At 44.0% G+C, this 20,649-nt stretch overlaps 1 protein-coding gene across 2 annotated transcripts in view; it reads right to left on the reverse strand.

The window, feature by feature from the left end:
* The window catches only part of LOC138651574 (NXPE family member 1-like), a 474,026-nt gene that overhangs the window by 451,312 nt on the left and 2,065 nt on the right, over nucleotides 1-20,649 (reverse strand). Inside the window, exon 1 of one of the 2 annotated variants that reach the window (XM_069741868.1) lies at nucleotides 3,510-3,612. The exons of the other annotated variant lie outside the window; for it this stretch is intronic. The gene's annotated coding sequence lies outside the window, so the exon portion shown is untranslated. Of the gene's footprint in view, nucleotides 1-3,509; nucleotides 3,613-20,649 lie in introns of those variants that run through there. 2 annotated transcript variants of the gene reach the window in all.

Here is a 20,649-nt window from a genome sequence, read left to right on the forward strand (position 1 = left end):
AAGCACTAGAAAATGGTTTGAGAGAAAGCACTGGAGACTTCTAAGGTGGCCAGCAATGAGTCCAGACCTGAATCCCATAGAACACCTGTGGAGAGATCTAAAAATGGCAGTTTGGAGAAGGCACCCTTCAAATATCAGGGACCTGGAGCAGTTTGCCAAAGAAGAATGGTCTAAAATTCCAGCAGAGCATTGTAAGAAACTCATTGATGGTTACCGGAAGCGGTTGGTCGCAGCTATTTTGGCTAAAGGTTGTGCAACCAAGTATTAGGCTGAGGGTGCCAATACTTTTGTCTGGCCCATTTTTGGAGTTTTGTGTGAAATGATCAATGTTTTGCTTTTTGCTTCATTCTCTTTGGTGTTTTTTCATTTAAGACAAATTAAATGAAGATAATAATACCAAATAATTTGTGTTTGCAATCATTTTCAGGAAGAAAATGAGTATTATCTGACAGAATTGCAGGGGTGTCAATACTTTTGGCCATGACTGTATATATATATATGTATGTATGTGCATATAGATATATGTATATTTTTTCCCTTCTGAATTCTGCTAAAATGTTATTTAATTGTTTTATAAATATTTGTGGAAAGGATTACAGGATTCACTGTGTAATTTTGCAGTTTATAATATGCTTCGCATATCTATTAATTTATTCATTTATTTTATTTTTATTTTTTACTTTTTATTTATTTATTTATTTATTTTTCTCTCCTTGCCTAACTTTTAAATTTTTAAATTTTGCTAAGACGATATGTAATTTAATTGTTTTTTAAATGCTTTTCGAAAGGATTTACTGTGTAACTTTACAATTTATAATGTCTTGTATATTTATTTACATATAATTTTTTTTTTTTTTTTTTTAAATTATGCCATTATAACATTTGATACACCAGGATTGGTTTAAGATCACACTGACTTACTTGGGGTGGAGTGTTAATCCTAATCAATTCAGGCACACCCCTGCTATGTGTTAGGAGTCACCAATCTATAAAGATAACTTTCTTTTAAAACAATTTTAAAAGCACATATAATACCTGATGAAGGCCGTTGTGGGCTGAAACGCGTTGTTTTGTTCCTATTAAAGTGTCCTAATAAATTTGGTACTGAGCAAATTATCTCAACCTTCAAACTATCCTTGTCTTCCGGAAGCGCCAAGAAAGGAATTTTTTTTTTTCTAACCATTGTATTCACATGCAATCCTTGGATCAAGGCTGGCATAGTTCCTGCAATAGTGCTGCATACCGGAATATTATAAGGCGTGGATCCATCATACGGATCAATTGAATGTACATACAAGACATCCAAAGGGTGAGTGCAACAATATATATTTCTTGCTGTGAATATACACCTACACTTAGACTCTGCGCCCCTTGTCTCCCCTTTTATATCTCCTTCCGATATCCTTCCAAAAGACAATGGAATGCAACAGACAAGGCTTCACATGGATCATTTTGTGTACCGTAAACAAAATGACAAGCAGAGCTAATATCTTCGACACTTTTCCAGGTGAACTGTTCCACTGTGCTTACCCATCCTCAGATGGGAAAGGAATTTAAGCGAATGTAAGTACAACGAATTTCCACAAAACTTACTCATTTTTTCTGAATCCAAGCACACTTTAACAATGTTGCTCCTAGCTAATAATTGCATAGTTGCATTAACCCATGTATTTCCGAGGTTTTGAAGGCCACAAAAAGCTGGTTTATCTTTCACGGCGCATGACATATCATTATTTTAACTTTTAAACTCATCTGTCAAAAGTAGGTTGGTAAACTCTTTCTTAACAAAGGAAACATCTGCTGAAGCAAGTTTTTTTTTTTTACCAGTTGGCCAGCTTTCCCATGACTTACCTTCTGTCTAATATCTGGGTGAGATTTTCAAAATTTATAGAACTTTAGTTGATTCTTTTTGTTACCACTCTGATTTAATTTTGCCAGAACATGGTTCCAAGCTGATGCTTCACCAGAATGATCTAAATCCTTCACTGAAAGTGAGGGATTTTCTTCAAGCAAGCTTACCACTGCTTCAACAATTTGTTCAGTACTGGGTGTAGCGGACTGAAATGGCATGTTGGACTTCTCATACCAGAGTTTTTTTTCTGCCGAGGGCGGGGTTGAACTATTGCAAGAATAAGACGATGACAGTAGGATATTATTAATAAATTGAATCTTTTGACTCTTTCATGCATTTTAATTTGTAAACTGTAACATGTACTTCACAATTAGGAAATAGAAATACTGACTGTTAGGGCTAGCGAAACGCACAAAACAATTAAATAGATACAATAAGGTGCGTTCGCAGCCCGGGGTCCACCGTGCAGAGATGGAACCTGCTGCTAAGTAATGACGGACTATATGGCGGTACAATGAGGATACACACATGGGTTAACTTCACTCTGTATGAAGAAAGCGATCCCTGTTAAGTCACAGGGTCGCGGTACCGCACAGAGAGCGCAAGCAAGGAACCACAGAACTCTATCCCAGGACACAGGATTAGATTTAGTGCAGACCTCTTGCGATCAACACCACAATTGGGGTATAAGAGTAACTAATATGCACAGAAGTGCATGCTGGGCCACACTAGCGGACGCCACAAACCACCCAGACTTGGGTAAGGTAAGCGCACTAATAGCGCACGGCGCTGCACTGGCGGTCACAGCAGTTAGACGCTGTTTCGTGCGTTAAAGCTGTGAGTTCAGCCGGGCGCTAGATTGCAGCCATACACCTTACGCGAACAGTCATACACAAGGGATGGGTTTTTTAAGGAACGACTTGCACTTATCAACACACACACGATAACAATTGTATACTAGCGCATGGCCGTGCGGTCATGCGAAGCTTATATAGCTGCAGCACATTCAGGACCTTCCAATAAAGGACCAATGGGAAGCTGCCACAGAAGTTTAGCACCTTCAGGACCTTCCAATAAAGGACCAATGGGATCTGCTGCATCTGAGCATGTGACCCCCGACCTCCAATGGGAGGTCATCCCGTGGGCATGCTCAGAAAGGGAAAATCTGGACTTAGTCCCAGAAAGACCTGTTCGCTGCTGAACATTGCTGGCTACAAGAACAGAGCCTGGAAGGGCAGTAGTAACCAGTCATCCAGTATTAGCCTGAGGTAGACGCTGGGACTGATGTCTCTTGGGAGCAGACTTCACTGTGGCTGGAGAAGAATGGGAGACCGCAGCAGAGATGGTTCGAGATTCCCCCTGTGCAGAAGCAGGAACTCTACACCTAACATTGACAACAGAAAAGACTATAGAAACTAAGTAAACATTCTCAATTAAATATAATTCACCCTTCAGTATGATGACACCTGAATTTCAATTGTGTAATTGATGGATTGTTTTAAGCAACACACAGAGGATGGTAAATGCTTAAAAATCAAGAGGCACCATTTTTATTTCTATGAAAAAATTGTTCCAACAGATTTTGAGTCTAATTTTAATTATTGTAACAAAATTATTGTATGTACTGAATGAATATTTTGGTACTGAATGAAACTACCTTTAATTGTCTTTCTGTCAAGAGATGAATCAATGTTGGTGATTTAAGCAATAACGTCAGTAACAAATGATGATCACGTGTTCCTTCCAACCATAGCTGTATTCTGCACAAGGATGATGATAAATGTTAATGCTTCCCATACAAAGGTTAGCTTTAACCACAAATAAAATATGCAAATGAATTTCATTTTTCTACATTTATGTACTTGAATGTTTATCAGCTTCCAATCAACTAATGCATTTTAAAATTAAAAATTAAATTCTGCCCACTCTACTATTTAAAACAGTTTCATATCTACAAATGAGGCATTAACATTTTACACACTTTAATAAAACTAACAAATTTTTAAAATTTTGATCATTGATTTTTGGCTATCTAAACTGAATAATCAAAAGGTCAATTTTATTTCCATTGAAGAACCGTTAAATTTTATTTAAGCTTGTGATAAATCTGGTTTACGTGAACACTGACACCTTTTGTTTTTCGGGTCACACCATAATAGCCATAAAGCAAGTTAGTACAGTTGGTCTAACTTAGGAAGGCACTCCTTGTAGGCAAAAAGACTCCAGACTATAACATTTTAAGGCCATGTTCACACTATGCGTTCTGTCCTGCGGGTTCTCCCGCAGCGGATTTGATAAATCTGCAGGGCAAACCCGCTGCGGTTATCCCTGCAGATTTATCGCGGTTTGTCCTGCGGGTTCCGCTGCAGGATTTACCCCTACTATTGATGCTGCATATGCAGCAATATGCAGCATCAATAGTAGTGTTAAAAATAATAAAATCATGATGATATACTCACCCTCTGACGTCCCGATCTCCTCGGCGCTGCAGGCGGCAGTCCGGTTCCAAAGATGCTGTGTGACCAGGACCTTCGGTGACGTCGCGGTCATGTGACCGCGACGTCACCGAAGGTCCTGGTTGCATAGCAAACCTGAGACCGGACGGCCGCGTGCAGCGCTGAGACTTCAAAGGTGAGTATAACATTATTTTTTATTTTAATTCTTTTTTTTTTAACACAAATATGGTTCCCGGGGTCTGGAGGAGAGTCTCCTCTCCTCCACCCCGGGTATAACCCGCACATTATCCGCATTACTTCCCGCATGGTGGGCACAGCCCCATGTGGGAAGTAAGCGGATCAATGCATTTCTATGGGTGCAGAATCGCTGCGATTCTGCACAAAGAAGTGACATGGTCCTTTTTTTCCGCAGCAATTCAGCGCGTTTTATTTTTCTGGTTTTTCCGCATCATGTGCACTGCCGTTTTTGTTTTCCATAGGGTATCATTGTACTGTACCCTGCATGGAAAACAGCTGCGGACCCGCAGCGGCAAAATCGCCGCGGTTCCTCAGTAAAAACCGCATAGTGTGAACATGGCCTAAGGGTGAAAGGTTTAATAGGGGAAAGAATGTTTAAAAGATCACCTTGGAGAACATTACATAACTTGTTAATCACCAGGGATTTCGTCATCGGAAAAACATTTCCTGTGCTTTCACTTTTAGTGTGCAGTCAGATTCACCTGACCAGGCGAAGGTTTAAAGGGAAGCTGTCACCCCTAAATGGAAGATGAGCTAAGCCCACTGGCATCAGGGGCTTATCTACAGCATTCTGTAACGCTGTACATAAGCCCCCGATGTATCATGAAAGATAAGAAAAAGAGGTTAGATTATACTCATCTGGTGGGGCGGTCCGGTCCGATGGGCGTCGTGGTCCGGGGCCTCCCATCTTCATAGGATGATGTCCTCTTCTTGTCTTCACGCTGTAGCTCCGGTGCAGGTGTACTTTGTCTGCCATGTTGAGGGCAGAGCAAAGTATTGCAGTGCGCAGGCGCTGCGCCTCTCTGACCTCAACAGGGCAGACAAGGTACGCCTGCGCTGGAGCTGCAGCGTGAAGACAAGAAGAGGACGTCATCGTAAGAAGATGGGAGGCCCCGGACCACGACGCCCATCGGACCAGACCTCCCCTGGGTGAGTATAACCTAACCTCTTTTTCTCATCTTTCAGGTTACATTGGGGCTTATCTACAGCATCACAGAAAGCATTACAGAATGCTGTAGATAAGCCCCTGATGCCGGTGGGCTTAGCTCATCTTCCAATTTGGGGTGACAATTTTAAAGGGAACCTAACTTATCATTTCTTTGAAGGTTAAAATAGCAAGGAGGAGGTGTGTTTTCTACAGTCTGCAATTACTTTAACTTAGGCTGTGTTTCCACGGTCAGGAAATGCTGCGGGTTTGACACTGCGTAGAGCAGCAGCGTCAAACCCGCAGCGTCCAGATGTTACAGCATAATGGAGAGGATTTCATGAAATCCCATCTCCACTATGCGTTAAAACACGCAGGTGGCAGACCCGCATAAACAGACATGCGGTGCGTCTTTTCATAACGCAGCATGTCTGTTTACAATGCAGCGATGCTCCGTCACCGCGCCGTAAATTTACCATAGACAATCATGAAATGCAGTAAAACTGCATCTAATGATTAGTCACATGAGTAGTAAATGCATTAGCGCAGCTTACTACGCATGTCTACTAATTCACATGCTGGCTTACCTGTCCCACCGCCGGAAATCTGCGTCCACTGCACTTCTCACGGTGGGACACTCGTTATTAAATGGACTATGTCGGACTCAGGGAGTATACTGTTGGTTTATTATTTTTCATTTATTCTAGGAGACGAGGGCTTCGCTTGTATTACCAGTGCAATAAAAATATGGTCAAAACTGTGTGGTGTTTTATTTCATTAAAATACTTTATTTTGCATGTGTTGTGTTTTATTAACCCTTTCACTACAATAGGATTAGTAATGGTAGGTGTCTCACTGACGCCTCTCCATTTCTAAGCCAGCTTAATGTCACCTTACATAGGTGACATTAACCCCTTATTACCCCATATCCCACCGCTACTTGGCAGTGGGAAAAGAGAGGCTAAGCACCGGAATTGGCGCATCTTAATTTGAACTGGATACGCTAAGGGAATGGGAGCCAGTGAAGAGATTTGCAGAGGGGGGAAGCAGAAGAGTAGCGAGGAGAGAGATGAATTAGTTGGGCAGCAGAGTTAAGAATGGACTGGAGAGGTGCAAGGGTGTTAGCAGGGAGGCCGCAGAAAAGGATGTTGCAGTAGTCAAGGCAGGAGATGATGAGGTCGTGCACAAGCATTTTAGCAGATTGACGGTTGAGGAAAGGACGGATTCTGGAGATATTTTTGAGCTGGAGGCAACAGGAGGTGGAAAGAGCTTGGATGTGTGGTTTGAAGGACAGGGCAGAGTCGAAGGTTACTCCGAGGCAGCGGACTTCCGGTACGGGGGAAAGAATGATGTCATTGATTGCGATAGATAGGTCAGGTAAGGAAGATCTATGGGATGGAGGAAAGATGATGAGTTCAGATTTGTCCACATTGAGTTTGAGGAAGCGAGAGGAGAAGAAGGAGGATATGGCTGATAGGCGCTCTGGGATTCTGGACAGCAGAGCGGTGACGTCTGGGCCAGAGAGGTAGATCTGAGTGTCATCAGCATAGAGGTGGTACTGGAATCCATGGGACTTTATGAGTTGTCCCAAGCCAAGTGTATAGATTGAGAAGAGTAGAGGTCCTAGAACAGAGCCTTGGGGCACTCCAACAGAGAGAGGGTGAGATGAGGAGGTAGTGTGGAAGTGTGAGATGCTGAATGTGCGGTTGGAAAGGTACGAGGAGATCCAGGATAGGGCGAGGTCTTTGATGCCAAAGGAGGAGAGGATCTGTAGTAAGAGGCAGTGGTCAACAGTGTCGAAAGCAGAGGACAGGTCTAGAAGGAGGAGTACAGAGTATTGTCCATTAGCTTTGGCGGTAAGTAGGTCGTTAGTGATTTTGGTCAGGGCTGTCTAAGTTGAGTGATGGGGCGGAAACCAGATTGTAGATGGTCAAAGAGCAAGTTAGATGAGAGGTGGGAGGAAAGTTCAGAGTAGACGTGCTGCTCCAGGATCATCCGACTAATGTGTGGAATGTAAAAAAAACCCACAAACATACATACATACATACATACATACATACATACAACATACTACATACATACTACATACAACATACATACAACATACTACATACATACAACATACCACATACATACAACATACATACTACATAATACAACATACATACATACTACATACATACTACATACATACAATACATTCATACATTACATACATATAGACATACAGTACATATAACATAAAGTACATACTCACCATCACTTGTCACTTTGTTCCCCGAAGCCAATGTCACCTGTAACAAATATTAAAATAACAAACAACCAATAGGCTATGTGCACACATAGGAAATGTGGTACAGAATTTTCTGCACTAAATCTGCATCTCCTGGCAGAATCCGCAGGTGCGCTTTTTGTGCGTTTTTTATGCGTTTTTGTGCATTTTTTAGGCGTCTTTTATGCAGATTTTACCACTGTGGATTTCTTTAATGGAGGAGTGCAGAAACGCTGCAGAACTGCACAAAAGAAGTGTCATGCACTTCTTTGAAATCTGCTGCGTTTCTGCGCAGATTTTCTGCACCATGTGCACAGCTTTTTTTTTCACATTGATTTACATTGTACTGTAAATCACAGTGCAGTTCTGCAGCGTTTCTGCTGCAGAAAAATCTGCTGCAGTTCTGCACTACATCTGCACTAAATCTGCATCGTGTGCACATACCCATATACTCCCTGATCCGCAGAAATCCACGATATTCCCACGACGATCTCCCGTGGAGAGCAGCAACAGCTGATGCGACTGCTCTCTAGGGGCTCCAGGAATACAATGACGGGAGGAAGGTATCCTTCCGCACCGTATTCCTCCGCCACTGTAAAAAATAGTCCCTAGTCTCACTTTTGGCATTGCTGTGTGAGAAAGTTCCCATGCAGCTTTTGCCATAAAGTTAGACCAGTGAACTATAGTAACCTCTCAGTGATGCACTGCAGGAGCCATTGTCTCCTGTCAGTGTGTCACTGGCGGTCCTATAGAGCAGTGACATCACCAGATGTCACTGTTCTATAGGGGAGATCGTCGTGGGACACTCGTTATTAATTGGACTGCCTCGGACAGGGAGTATACAGTTTATTATTTTACGTTTTTTGCAGGCGCTGAAGTATGGTAAGTATGGTTAAATGAAGAATAATAAAATACTTTTTTCTCGCCGTGTCTTTATTTTGTTTTTAACTCTTTCACTACTCTAGGATTAATAATGGATAGGCATCGTATTGACGCCTCTCCATTATTAACCCGGCTTAATGTCACCTTACAAAAGCAAGGTGCCATTAACCCCTTATTACCCCGTATCCCACCGCTACTCGGGAGTGGTAAGAGAGGGGCTAAGTGCTGGAAATTGCCCCATCTTACAGATGCGCCACTTCTGGGGCGGCTGCGGACTGGTATTTGTAACCGGGGGACAATATCCATAGCCCCTCTCTAGGCTATGAATATCAGCCCGCATCTGTCTGCGTAGCCTTTCTGGCTATAAAATATAGAGGGACCCCACGTCATTTTTTTGGGGGGGTCCCCCTATTTTAATAGCCAGTAAAGGGTACACAGACAGCTGCGGGCTGATATTCATAGCCTGGGAGGGGCCATGGGTATGATCCCCTTCCCAGGCTACAAATATTTGCCCCCGGCCTTCGGCTTTCCCCCTCTGGTGCAGAAAATTGCACGGGAGCCCACGCCAATTTTTTCCCCGTATTTTTCTTTATGTTCATTAATCAACATCGGCCTATCTATGAATATATCTATCTATAGATATATCTATAGATACAGTTAGGTCCATATATATTTGGACAGAGACAACATTTTTCTAATTTTGGTTATAGACATTACCACAATGAATTTTAAACAAAACAATTCAGATGCCGTTGAAGTTCAGACTTTCAGCTTTCATTTGAGGGTATCCAAATTAAAATTGGATGAAGGGTTTAGGAGTTTCAGCTCCTTAACATGTGCCACCCTGTTTTTAAAGGGGCCAAAATTGATTGGACAAATTAAATAATTTTAAATAAAATGTTCATTTCTAGTACTTGGTCGAAAACCCTTTGGTGGCAATGACTGCCTGAAGTCTCGAACTCATGGACATCACCAGATGCTGTGTTTCCTCCTTTTTGATGCTCTGCCAGGCCTTCACTGCAGTGGTTTTCAGTTCCTGTTTGTTTGTGGGCCTTTCTGTCTGAAGTTTAGTCTTTAACAAGTTAAATGCATGCTCAATTGGGTTGAGATCAGGTGATTGACTTGGCAATTCAAGAATATTCCACTTCTTTGCTTTAATAAACTCCTGGGTTGCTTTGGCTTTATGTTTTGGGTCATTGGTCATCGTCTCATACTACAGATGGACAATCAGTTTGGCTGCATTTGGCTGGATCTGAGCACACAGTATGTCTCTGAATACCTCAGAATTCATTCGGCTGCTTCTGTCCTGTGTCACATCATCAATAAATACTAGTGACCCAGTGCCACTGGCAGCCATGCATGCCCAAGCCATCACACTGCCTTCGCCGGGTTTTACAGATGATGTGGTATGCTGTGGATCATGAGCTGTACCAAGCCTTCACCATACTTTTCTCTTTCCATCATTCTGGTAGAGGTTGATCTTGGTTTCATCTGTCCAAAGAATGTTCTTCCAGAACTGTGCTGGCTTTTTTAGATGTTTTTTTAGCAAAGTCCAGTCTAGCCTTTTTATTATTGATGCTTATGAGTGGCTTGCACCGTGCAGTGAACCCTCTCTATTTACTTTCATGCAGTCTTCTCTTTATGGTAGATTTGGATATTGATACGCCGACCTCCTGGAGAGTTTTGTTCACTTGGTTGGCTGTTGTGAAGGGGTTTCTCTTCACCATGGAGATTATTCTGCGATCATCCACCACTGTTGTCTTCCGTGGGCGCCCAGGTCTTTTTGCATTGATGAGTTCACCAGTACTTTCTTTCTTTCTCAGGATGTACCAAACTGTAGATTTTGCCACTCCTAATATTGTAGCAATTTCGCGGATGGGTTTTTTCTGTTTTTGCAGCTTAAGGATGGCTTGTTTCACCTGCATAGAGAGCTCCTTTGACCGCATGTTTAGCAAAAACTTCCAAATGCAGCACCGCACCTCAAATCAACTCCAGGCCTTTTATCTGCTTAATTGAGAATGACATAATGAAGGGATTGCCCACACCTGTCCATGAAATAGCCTTGGAGTTAATTGTCCAATTACTTTTGATCCCTTTGAAAACAGGGTGACACATGTTAAGGAGCTGGAACTCCTAAACCCTTCATCCAATTTTAATGTAGGTACCCCCAAATGAAAGCTGAAAGTCTGAACTTCAACTGCATCTGAAATATTTTGCTTAAAATTAATTGTAGTAATGTCTATAAGCAAAATTAGAAAAATGTTGTCTTTGTCCAAATATACGTGGACCTAACTGTACATAGATGTTTCTATCCATATATCTATCTGGCTAATTTCACACATCAGGTTTTTGCCATCAGGCACAATCCGGCGAGTTTTGAAAAAAACGATCCGTTTTTTTTCTGCTGGATCCGTTTATTGTCATAGAGTTGTATTAGCGCCGGATTGAGCCAGATGGCCACACGTTTCATCCGTTTTTTGCCGGATCCGTCAAAACAGCTGTTTCCGCCAGACGGAAAATACATACAGAGGAACGGTTTTTCTGTCCTGCGAAAAACGTATGAAACTGAGATGTGAAATGATGAATACGGCCTCCGAATCAGTTTTTTCATGCATGTTTCCATTCAAATCATGCACATTTTCCATTTATGCATTTATTTACTTACAAAAACTGCACAAAATCTGCATAAAAACACATCAAAAACCGCACCAAAAACTGCACCAAAAACTGCATCATAAGGCTATGTGCACACGTTGTGGATTTTGCTGCGGATCCGCAGCGTTTCCACAGCTGCGGGTCCACAGCGGTTTCCCATGCGTTTACAGTACAATGTAAACCTATGGGAAACACAATCTGCAGTGCACATGCTGCGGAAAAAAACGTAAACGTGTGGAAACACAGCGGTTTACATTCCGCAGCATGTCAATTCTTTGTGCGTAATCAGCAGCGGTTTTACACCTGCTCTATAATAGGAATCAGCAGGTGTAAAACCACAGTGGAATCCGCACAAAAACCACGGTAAATCCGCATGAAAAACGCGCAGTTTTTGCCCTGCGGATTTATCAAATCCATTACGGAAAAATCCACAGAGGATCATTCTACGTGTGCACATACCCTCACTGCACCAAAACTCCATAAAAAAACGCAAAAAAAACTGCATAAAAATAATGCACCAAAACTGCATCAAAACTGCACCAAAAACTGCATCAAAGCTGCACCAAAATCTGCATCAAAACTGCAACAAAAATCACAACAAAAAATGCATCAAAACTGCATAAAAAAACGCACCAAAAATGCATCAAAACTGCAACAAAACCACACCAAAAACTGCATCAAAAACTGCATCAAAAACTGCATCATAACTGCATCATAACTGCATCATAACTGCACCAAAAACTGCTTCATAACTGCACCAAAACTGTATCAAAACTGTATCAAAAACTTCACCAAGAAACTGCATCACAACTGCATCAAAACTTTGGTGTGGTTTTTGATGCAGTTTTGGTGCAGTTTTAATGCAGTTTTTGGCGCAGTTATGATTCAGTTTTTGGAAATAAATAAAAGGAAAATGTGCATAATTTGAATGGAAACATGCATGAAAAAATGGATTAGGAGGCCGTATTCATCATTTCACATCTCAGTTTCATGTTTTTTGCCGGAACCGTTGCTGTGCGTTTTTTCGCCGAACAGAAAAACCGTTCCTCTGTATGTGTTTTTCGTCCGTCGGAAACAGCTTTTTTGATGGATCTGGCAAAAAATGGATGAAACGTGTGGCCATCAGGTGTAATCCAGCGCTAATACAACTCTAGGAAAAAAAATGGATCCAGCAGAAAAAAAAGTATCTTTTTTTTCAAAACTCGCCGGATTGCGCCTGACGGCAAAAACATGATGTGTGAAATTAGCCAGATAGATATATGGATAGAAAAATCTATGTCTCTATAGATATATCTATAGATAGATATATCCATAGATAGGCCAATGTTGATTAATGAACATAAAGAAAAAAATTGGGAAAAGAATGGCGTGGGCTCCTGCGCAATTTTCTGCGCCAGAGCGGGAAAGCCGAATGCCAATATTTGTAGCCTGTTAAGGGGATAATACCCATGGCCCCTCCCAGGCTATGATTATCAGCCTGCAGCTCTCTGCGTAGCCTTTACTGGCTATTAAAATAGGGGGACCCCCCCCAAAAAAATGACGTGGGGTCCCCCTATATTTTATAGCCAGAAAGGCTACGCAGACAGCTGCGGGCTGATATTCATAGCCTAGAGACGGGCTATGGATATTGGCCCCCCGGCTACAAATACCAGCCTGCAGCCGCCCCAGAAATGGTGCATCTGTAAGATGCGCCAATTCCTGCACTTAGCCCCTCTCTTCCAACTCCCGAGTAGCGGTGGGATATGGGGTAATAAGGGGTTAATGTCACCTTGCTATTGTAAGGTGACATTAAGTCTGGTTAATAATGGAGAAGCGTTAAAAAGATACCTATCTATTATTAATCCTAGAGTAGTGAGAGAGTTAAAAACAAAAAGACACAACAATAAAAAAGTATTTTATTATTCTTCATTTAACCATACTTACCTTACTTCAGCGCCTGCAAAAAATGTAAAATAATAAACCGTATACTACCTGTCTGACGCAGTCCAATTAATAACGAGTGTCCCACGACGATCTCCCCTATAGAACAGTGACATCTGGTGATGTCATTGCTCTATAGAACCTCCAGTGACACACTGACAAGAGACAATGGCTCCTGCAAGTGCATCACTGAGAGGTTATTGTAGTTCACTGGTCTCACTTTATGGCAAAAGCTGCATTGCAACTTTCTCACACAGCAATGCCAAAAGTGAGACTAGGGACTATTTTTTACAGTGGCAGAGGAATACAGTGCTGGAGGATACCTTCCTCCTGTCATTGTATTCCTGGAGCCCCTAGAGAGCGGTCGCATCAGCTGATGCTGCTGTTCTCCACGGGAGATCATCGTGGAACACTCGTGAATTTATGTGGATCAGGGAGTGTATTGTTAGTTTGTTATTTTAATATTTTTTACAGATGACACTGGCTTTGGGGAACAAAGTGACAATTGATGGTGAGTATGTACTCTATGTTATATGTACTGTATGTCTATATGTATGTAATGTATGAATGTATTGTATGTATGTAGTATGTATGTAGTATGTATGTTGCATGTATGTGGTATGTTGTACGTATGTAGTATGTTGTATGTATGTTGTATGTATGTAGTATGTTGTATGTATGTAGCATGTACGGTATTTAGTATATAGTATGATGTATGTATGTTGTATGTATGTTGTATGTGCAGCGCCCCAGAGACCTGGTCGTTGCAGTAGTGTCGCTCTGCCACTAAGGGGAGTGATGGTACGTCTGATGGCACTAAAGGAGTTCACCTGACCAGGTATCACAAGCACACATTACACTTCACACTCCGGCCACTAGGGGGAGCAAAAGGTTTTATTTATTAGGCCACTCCTCACACTGGTAAAACTAGGGGTTGGATAGGAAGTTAGACAGAAGCTGGCTGGGTTTTGCCCAGGCAACATCCCATGGCAGGGGGTGTTGCGGGGAAGATTCAGAGGGGTCCCTGTCAGGCATGGGAACCTGGCAGTGACTTAGCGACAAGGACAGAATGTTACAGAGCTGCGCCTGCACTACCTTGCGGCGGCATCTAAAGAAAGGACACGAAGCAAAGGATATTGTGGACAGTGAGAAACGAGATCAAGCACCAAGGAGAACCAGTAGGAGTCGTGCCCCGAGAACGGCAACATCCTACTGAGGCGCGTAGCCGGTGACCGGAACACCGAGGAAGTAACTGACTTTATGCCTTACTTCAAATACCGCAGGACAGTTAATTATAGGTTGGCTGTCTACCTTACATCACCTAAGCAGAGATAGGGGGCAACCGTGGAGAGGGGCGTCTCTAGGGTCCCAGAAAAGCTCTGAGCCTTCCTGTCAAATGGGTGCGTCCTAGCCATAACACACTTGGGGGACGGAGAATAGAAATAACGAGAAAGAACCAGAAAGAACGAGAACAGAAGTTGTGAGGACTATCCCGAGTGCTCAGCAGGGAAGCATTACAACACACAGGCTCTAGCGGTAGGCACTGATTTCCATCTGCAAAGGGAACTCTGGATGTGCCTTTGGACCAGCCGGTTTCAGACAGCCCGGTTGATAGTACTCTGGATTGAGGATCCTGAAGTCACCAGTAAAGAGGTAAAGAGACTGCAACCCTGTGTCCTCGTTATTAACTGCACCTCACACCATCGCTGCCTACACCACTGGGAAGCCCTGGGGACTCACTTCACCTGTGGGAAGGTATTCCATCTAGCTGCCATCACATCACCCCAGTGGACCCCGAGCAGTGTCGGTCGACCTGACCGAATACCACAGGTGGCGTCACAAACACCTAACAACTTCCTTCACCCTTTTATTGGACACCCCTTAGCAGGGTCACGGATCGGGTCCAGCCACTGTGACAACCCCAGAACCGAGACAGAGAGGACCGGTACCGAGTAACCCGCGGCCCTGCGTCTGGGGGCACTCCAACTTGGCGTCACGGACAGGATCGTACTTAAGCCTGAGGAATTGGGTCATGTATGCCTTGGAACTGTGTTAGAATTGTGCTTGAACTGTGATTTATTGCAAAGACTGTGTATTGCTATTTGCCGCCATGATTCCCGCCAAAACTGCTGCCATTACGGCACCACGAGGAGCGCAGAAGAAGAAGAAGGGCATGGCGTTGTGGGCGTGAACGAACTGAGAAGCGCGAAGAGCAATGGCCGCCCAGTCTAAGTACTTTTGTACCTTGAGGACGTGTCCGTCAGCAGCCGAGATCCGCCTAATAATCCTTAATGGGGGGTGGGGACCAAAGAAACGAAACCGCCCACAAAGGAGAGCACGGGAAAAGGACGAGGGAGAAGAAGTGAGCCACGTGGGAGACGCCATGGCCAGCCGACCGGGATCGGGATCGGAGCGTGGGGTCGGAGCAGAGGACTCCCCCAGCTACCCAGAGAGATACCGCAGCCGAGCGTCACCTGTGAGTCCCGACTTCCTGCAGGCCGGAGTGGACGAGCACAGCGATCAACCCCGGCGGACGCAGCTGAGCACTGAGGCCGGGTGGAAGGAGACCGTCATCGGGGGCCTCACCCGACGTCTGTCGGCAGCCTCGTCTGGTCCGGATCAAGGAAGAAGTTCCAGCGCTCTGGAGCCAGAAAGCAAGGCCATGCCGGAAAGCGAGATACTGCAAGTAGAGATGACAACTCCACAGCGCAAGGCCCCGCATTCAGCATTTCGGAGCCCGCCGTCGGCAGAGTCGGCCGACCCCCAGGACACCGTGGTGGCAGGTAAGAACGCCGACCCTGCCCCAGTGACAGAAGACCTACTGATAGGCTCCGCAGCAGCGCCACCTGCTGCCATGACTATGACTAACTCTGAACTGACAAATCCTAATACTACTACCACAGTGGGCATTATTGCCGCTACTGAACCTACTACCAAAATTGACATTCGAATCCAGATTATACCTGAAAAACCGATTAGTGACATTGATACCGCATTGGATGAGAAGTCGAACACAGATCTTTCCAGGCCAGGAAGTGGTCACTACCGGCTGATGTCTTGTCACCTACTATAGAACTAAACCTCGAAAACCTGACATATGTATATAGTTAACTAACTGTTCCCTGCTCCTTTTGCTACTTGAACCCGTCTAGGGTTAATCCTTAAAGGGGTCCCTTCTTTTACCCGGGATCCCTATTGTTTTACACTTTTCTTTATTTTTGCACAAGTTTTCATTGTTTTCAAGGACTGCCGAATCATGGACGGTGAATGATTCACAAACTGCTTTGCATATAGTTCGCACCTTCTTAAAGGTGCCCTCTACTGGTTTTACACAGAAAGAAGGCTTTGTGAAGAGACTGTTTTTGAATACAGCACATAAGTCTTTGCTTTCTAACGGACTTGCAGAGAGAGAGAATCTGCACTACCTCAAAGAGACTTGGTTCCCTCTTAAAGGGAATGTTCACATGTTGCACTTAAGTATAATGTTGCCTTAAGAAAGTTAAATTGTAATAATGTTGAGATTTAGGAAATGTTAATAATGTTGCTAGAGATTGAGGACAGGAAAAGTTGGAAGCCGAATTTCAACACAGTGAACCCCTAGGGGTTAGAGAGTCCTCCTAAGAACCATAGATAGAAGAGCAATGGCAGTAGGTCCAGACAAGGAGCTAGGCGGTCCTGCATTTGTGAAGTTAAGTTTGTAATATAGTATTTTACAGTAAGCCTTTAGTGGGTTCAGCCTATACGCCCTTAAAGGAGAAGTTAAATTATTGTTCAGAATTTGCACTTAGTAGAATACCCGGCAGGGTACCAGAAGTTATTTATAGTCAGAGTGTTTTTTAAAATATTTAACCTTGTTTTTGTTTGCAACGTTCAAGTGTCCTCACCTCCCATAAAGGGAAGCATTGTTATATTTATTTGTTCCTTGCATTTCAAAATTTTGCATGTCTTTTGCTAACATATATTGTTGTTCTTCTTCCCAGTCCAGGAGTACTGGATTTAACCGGGGGGGAGTGCAGCACCCCAGAGACCTGGTCATTGCAGTAGTGTCGCTCTGCCACTAAGGGGAGTGATGTACGTCTGATGGCACTAAAGGAGTTCACCTGACCAGGTATCATAAGCACACATTACACTTCACACTCCGGCCACTAGGGGGAGCAAAAGGTTTTATTAATAAGGCCACTCCTCACACTGGTAAAACTAGGGGTTGGATAGGAAGTTAGACAGAAGCTGGCTGGGTTTTGCCCAGGCAACATCCCGTGGCAGAGGGTGTCGCGGGGAAGATTCAGAGGGGTCCCTGTTAGGCATGGGAACCTGACAGTGACTTAGCGACAAAGACAGAATGCTACAGAGCCGCGCCTGCACTACCTTGCGGCGGCATCTAAAGAAAGGACACGAAGCGAAGGATATTGTGGACAGTGAGAAACGAGATCAAGCACCAAGGAGAACCAGTAGGAGTCGTGCCCCGAGAACGGCAACATCCTACTAAGGCGCGTAGCCGGTGACCGGAACACCGAGGAAGTAACTGACTTTATGCCTTACTTCAAATACCGCAGGACAGTTAATTATAGGTTGGCTGTCTACCTTACATAACCTAAGCAGAGATAGGGCGCAACCGTGGAGAGGGGCGTCTCTAGGGTCCCAGAAAAGCTCTGAGCCATCCCGTCAAATGGGTGCATCCTAGCCATAACACACTTGGGGGACAGAGAATAGAAAGAACGAACTAGAACGAGAAAGAACCAGAAAGAACGAGAACAGAAGTTGTGAGGACTATCCCGAATGCTCATCAGGGAAGCACTACAACACACAGGCTCTAGCGGTAGGCACTGATTTCCACCTGCAAAGGGAACTCTGGATTTGCCTTCGGACCGGCCGGTTTCAGACAGTCCGGTTTATAGTGCTCTGGATTGAGGATCCTGAAGTCACCAGTAAAGAGGTAAAGAGACTGCAACCCTGTGTCCTCATTATTAACTGCACCTCACACCATCGCTGCCTACACCACTGGGAAGCCCTGGGGACTGACTTCACCTGTGGGAAGGTATTCCATCTAGCTGCCATCACATCACCCCAGTGGACCCCGAGCAGCGTCGGTCAACCTGACCGAATACCACAGGTGGCGTCACAAACACCTAACAACTTCCTTCACCCTTTTATTGGACACCCCTTAGCAGGGTCACTGACCGGGTCCAGCCACCGTGACAAAACCAGAACTGAGACAGAGAGGACCGGTACCGAGTATCCCGCGGCCCTGCATCTGGGGGTGCTCCATATGTATGTTGTACCACCAGATGTCACTGTTCTATAGGGGAGATCGTCGTGGGCACTCGTTATTAATTGGACTGCGTCGGACAGGGAGTATACGGTTTATTATTTTACGTTTTTGCAGGCGCTGAAGTATGGTAAGTATGGTTAAATGAAGAATAATAAAATACTTTTTTCTCGCTGTGTCTTTATTTTGTTTTTAACTCTCTCACTACTCTAGGATTAATAATGGATAGGCGTCGTATTGACGCCTCTCCATTTGTTAACCCGGCTTAATGTCACCTTACAAAAGCAAGGTGCCAATAACCCCTTATTACCCTGTATCCCACCGCTACTCGGGAGTGGTAAGAGAGGGGCTAAGTGCCGGAAATTGCCCCATCTTACAGATGCGCCATTTCTGGGGCGGCTGCAGACTGGTATTTGTAACCGGGGGGGGCAATATCCATGGACCCTCTCTAGGCTATGAATATCAACCCACATCTGTCTGCGTAGCTGGGTCCTAATATTGTGATTCCCTCACCCTGTATTGTCTGAGTAGTGTTCCACCCACTGCTGAGGAGGTCGGGCGTTCAGTTGGGATGTGCCATGGTCCATGCTGTCTTTGTAAAGGCGGTCGGGCCAGCGGACGAGAGCACCCACTGACCCCCGTGTCTACACAAGAACGATAATGTAAAGTTAAAAAAAGGTTAATAATGACGTTACAATTACATATAAATAATTTGATGACATAAAACTTTATTAAGTGTAATTTCACACACAAACTTAGCATCTGTTCAGCAACCCTTGAATTAAACATAGATTAGTGGGTTAAGCCCTTGTGGAAACTTTAAGTAAGTTGTGATAGCAAACAGGGAGGTAACTATAAAATGTTTCACATGTGGAGTTAACATATTTTGTATAATTCTTCAACTATACATAGAGTTGTGAATTTTGGGGGCAAATCTTGTTAGATTGAGTACGTTTGATTATGCGTGACATAAGGCTACGTTCACATTGGCGTTCCGCCAATGTGCGTCGCTGTTGCGCCGGCGACGCAGCGGCGACGCAGCGGCGACACGCCCCTATGTTTAACATAGGGGACGCGTGCGTAGTTTTGGTGGCGTTTTTCGCCACGTGCGTCGTTTCCGACGCTAGCGTCGGACGCAAGAAAACGCTACATGTAGCATTTTCTGTGCGTCCGATTTTCGTCGGAAAACGACGCACGCGTCGCAAAACGCGCGCGTTTTTGCGCGCGTTTGCGCGCGTTTTAGCGTGCGTCGCGCGTTGCGTCGCCGACGCACGGCGGCGCAACGCTAATGTGAACGTAGCCTAAGCGATTTACGTGAATAACTTCTGAACTACACATAGAGTTAATATTTTTTTGGCAAATATTATTCAGGACATTGATCTGGTCATTTTGAGTACTAGTGGTCCAGGGTACCTCTTTTCAAATTGAACTTACGTACGATTGAGTACATTTGATTATGCGCGACATAAGCGATTTACGTGAATAACTTCTGAACTACACATAGAGTTGATATTTTTGGGGGCAAATATTATTCAGGACAGTGAACTGGTCATTTTGAGTGCTAGTGGTAAAGGGTACCTCTTTTCAAATTAAACGTATGTACGATTGAGTACGTTTGATTATGCGCGACAAAACCGATTTACGTGAATAACTTTTGAACTATACATAGAGTTGATCATTTTTTTGGGCAAATATTATTCAGGACAGTGAACTTTTCATTTGATTACTAGTGATCCAGGGTACCTCTTTTCAAATTGAACTTACATACAATTGAGTACATTTGATTATGCACGACATAAGCGATTTACGTGAATAACTTCTGAACTACACATAGAATTGATATTTTTTTAGCCAAATATCATTCAGGACATTGATATGTTCATTTTGAGTACTAGTGGTCCAGGGTACCTCTTTTCAAATTGAACTTATGTACGATTGAGTACGTTTGATTATGCGCTACATACCGTATATACTCGAGTATAAGCCGAGATTTTCAGCCCAAATTTTTGGGCTGAAAGTGCCCCTCTCGGCTTATACTCGAGTCAAGGTGGGTGGCAGGGTCGGCGGGTGAGGGGGTGAGGGCGCTGAGGCATACTTACCTAGTCCCAGCGATCGTGACGCTCCCCTTGCCTGTCCCACGGTCTTCGGTGCTGCAGCTCTTCCCCTCTTCAGCGGTCACGTGGG

Source organism: Ranitomeya imitator, chromosome 10, assembly GCF_032444005.1.
Source record: "Ranitomeya imitator isolate aRanImi1 chromosome 10, aRanImi1.pri, whole genome shotgun sequence".
Taxonomy (NCBI): Eukaryota; Metazoa; Chordata; class Amphibia; order Anura; family Dendrobatidae; genus Ranitomeya; species Ranitomeya imitator.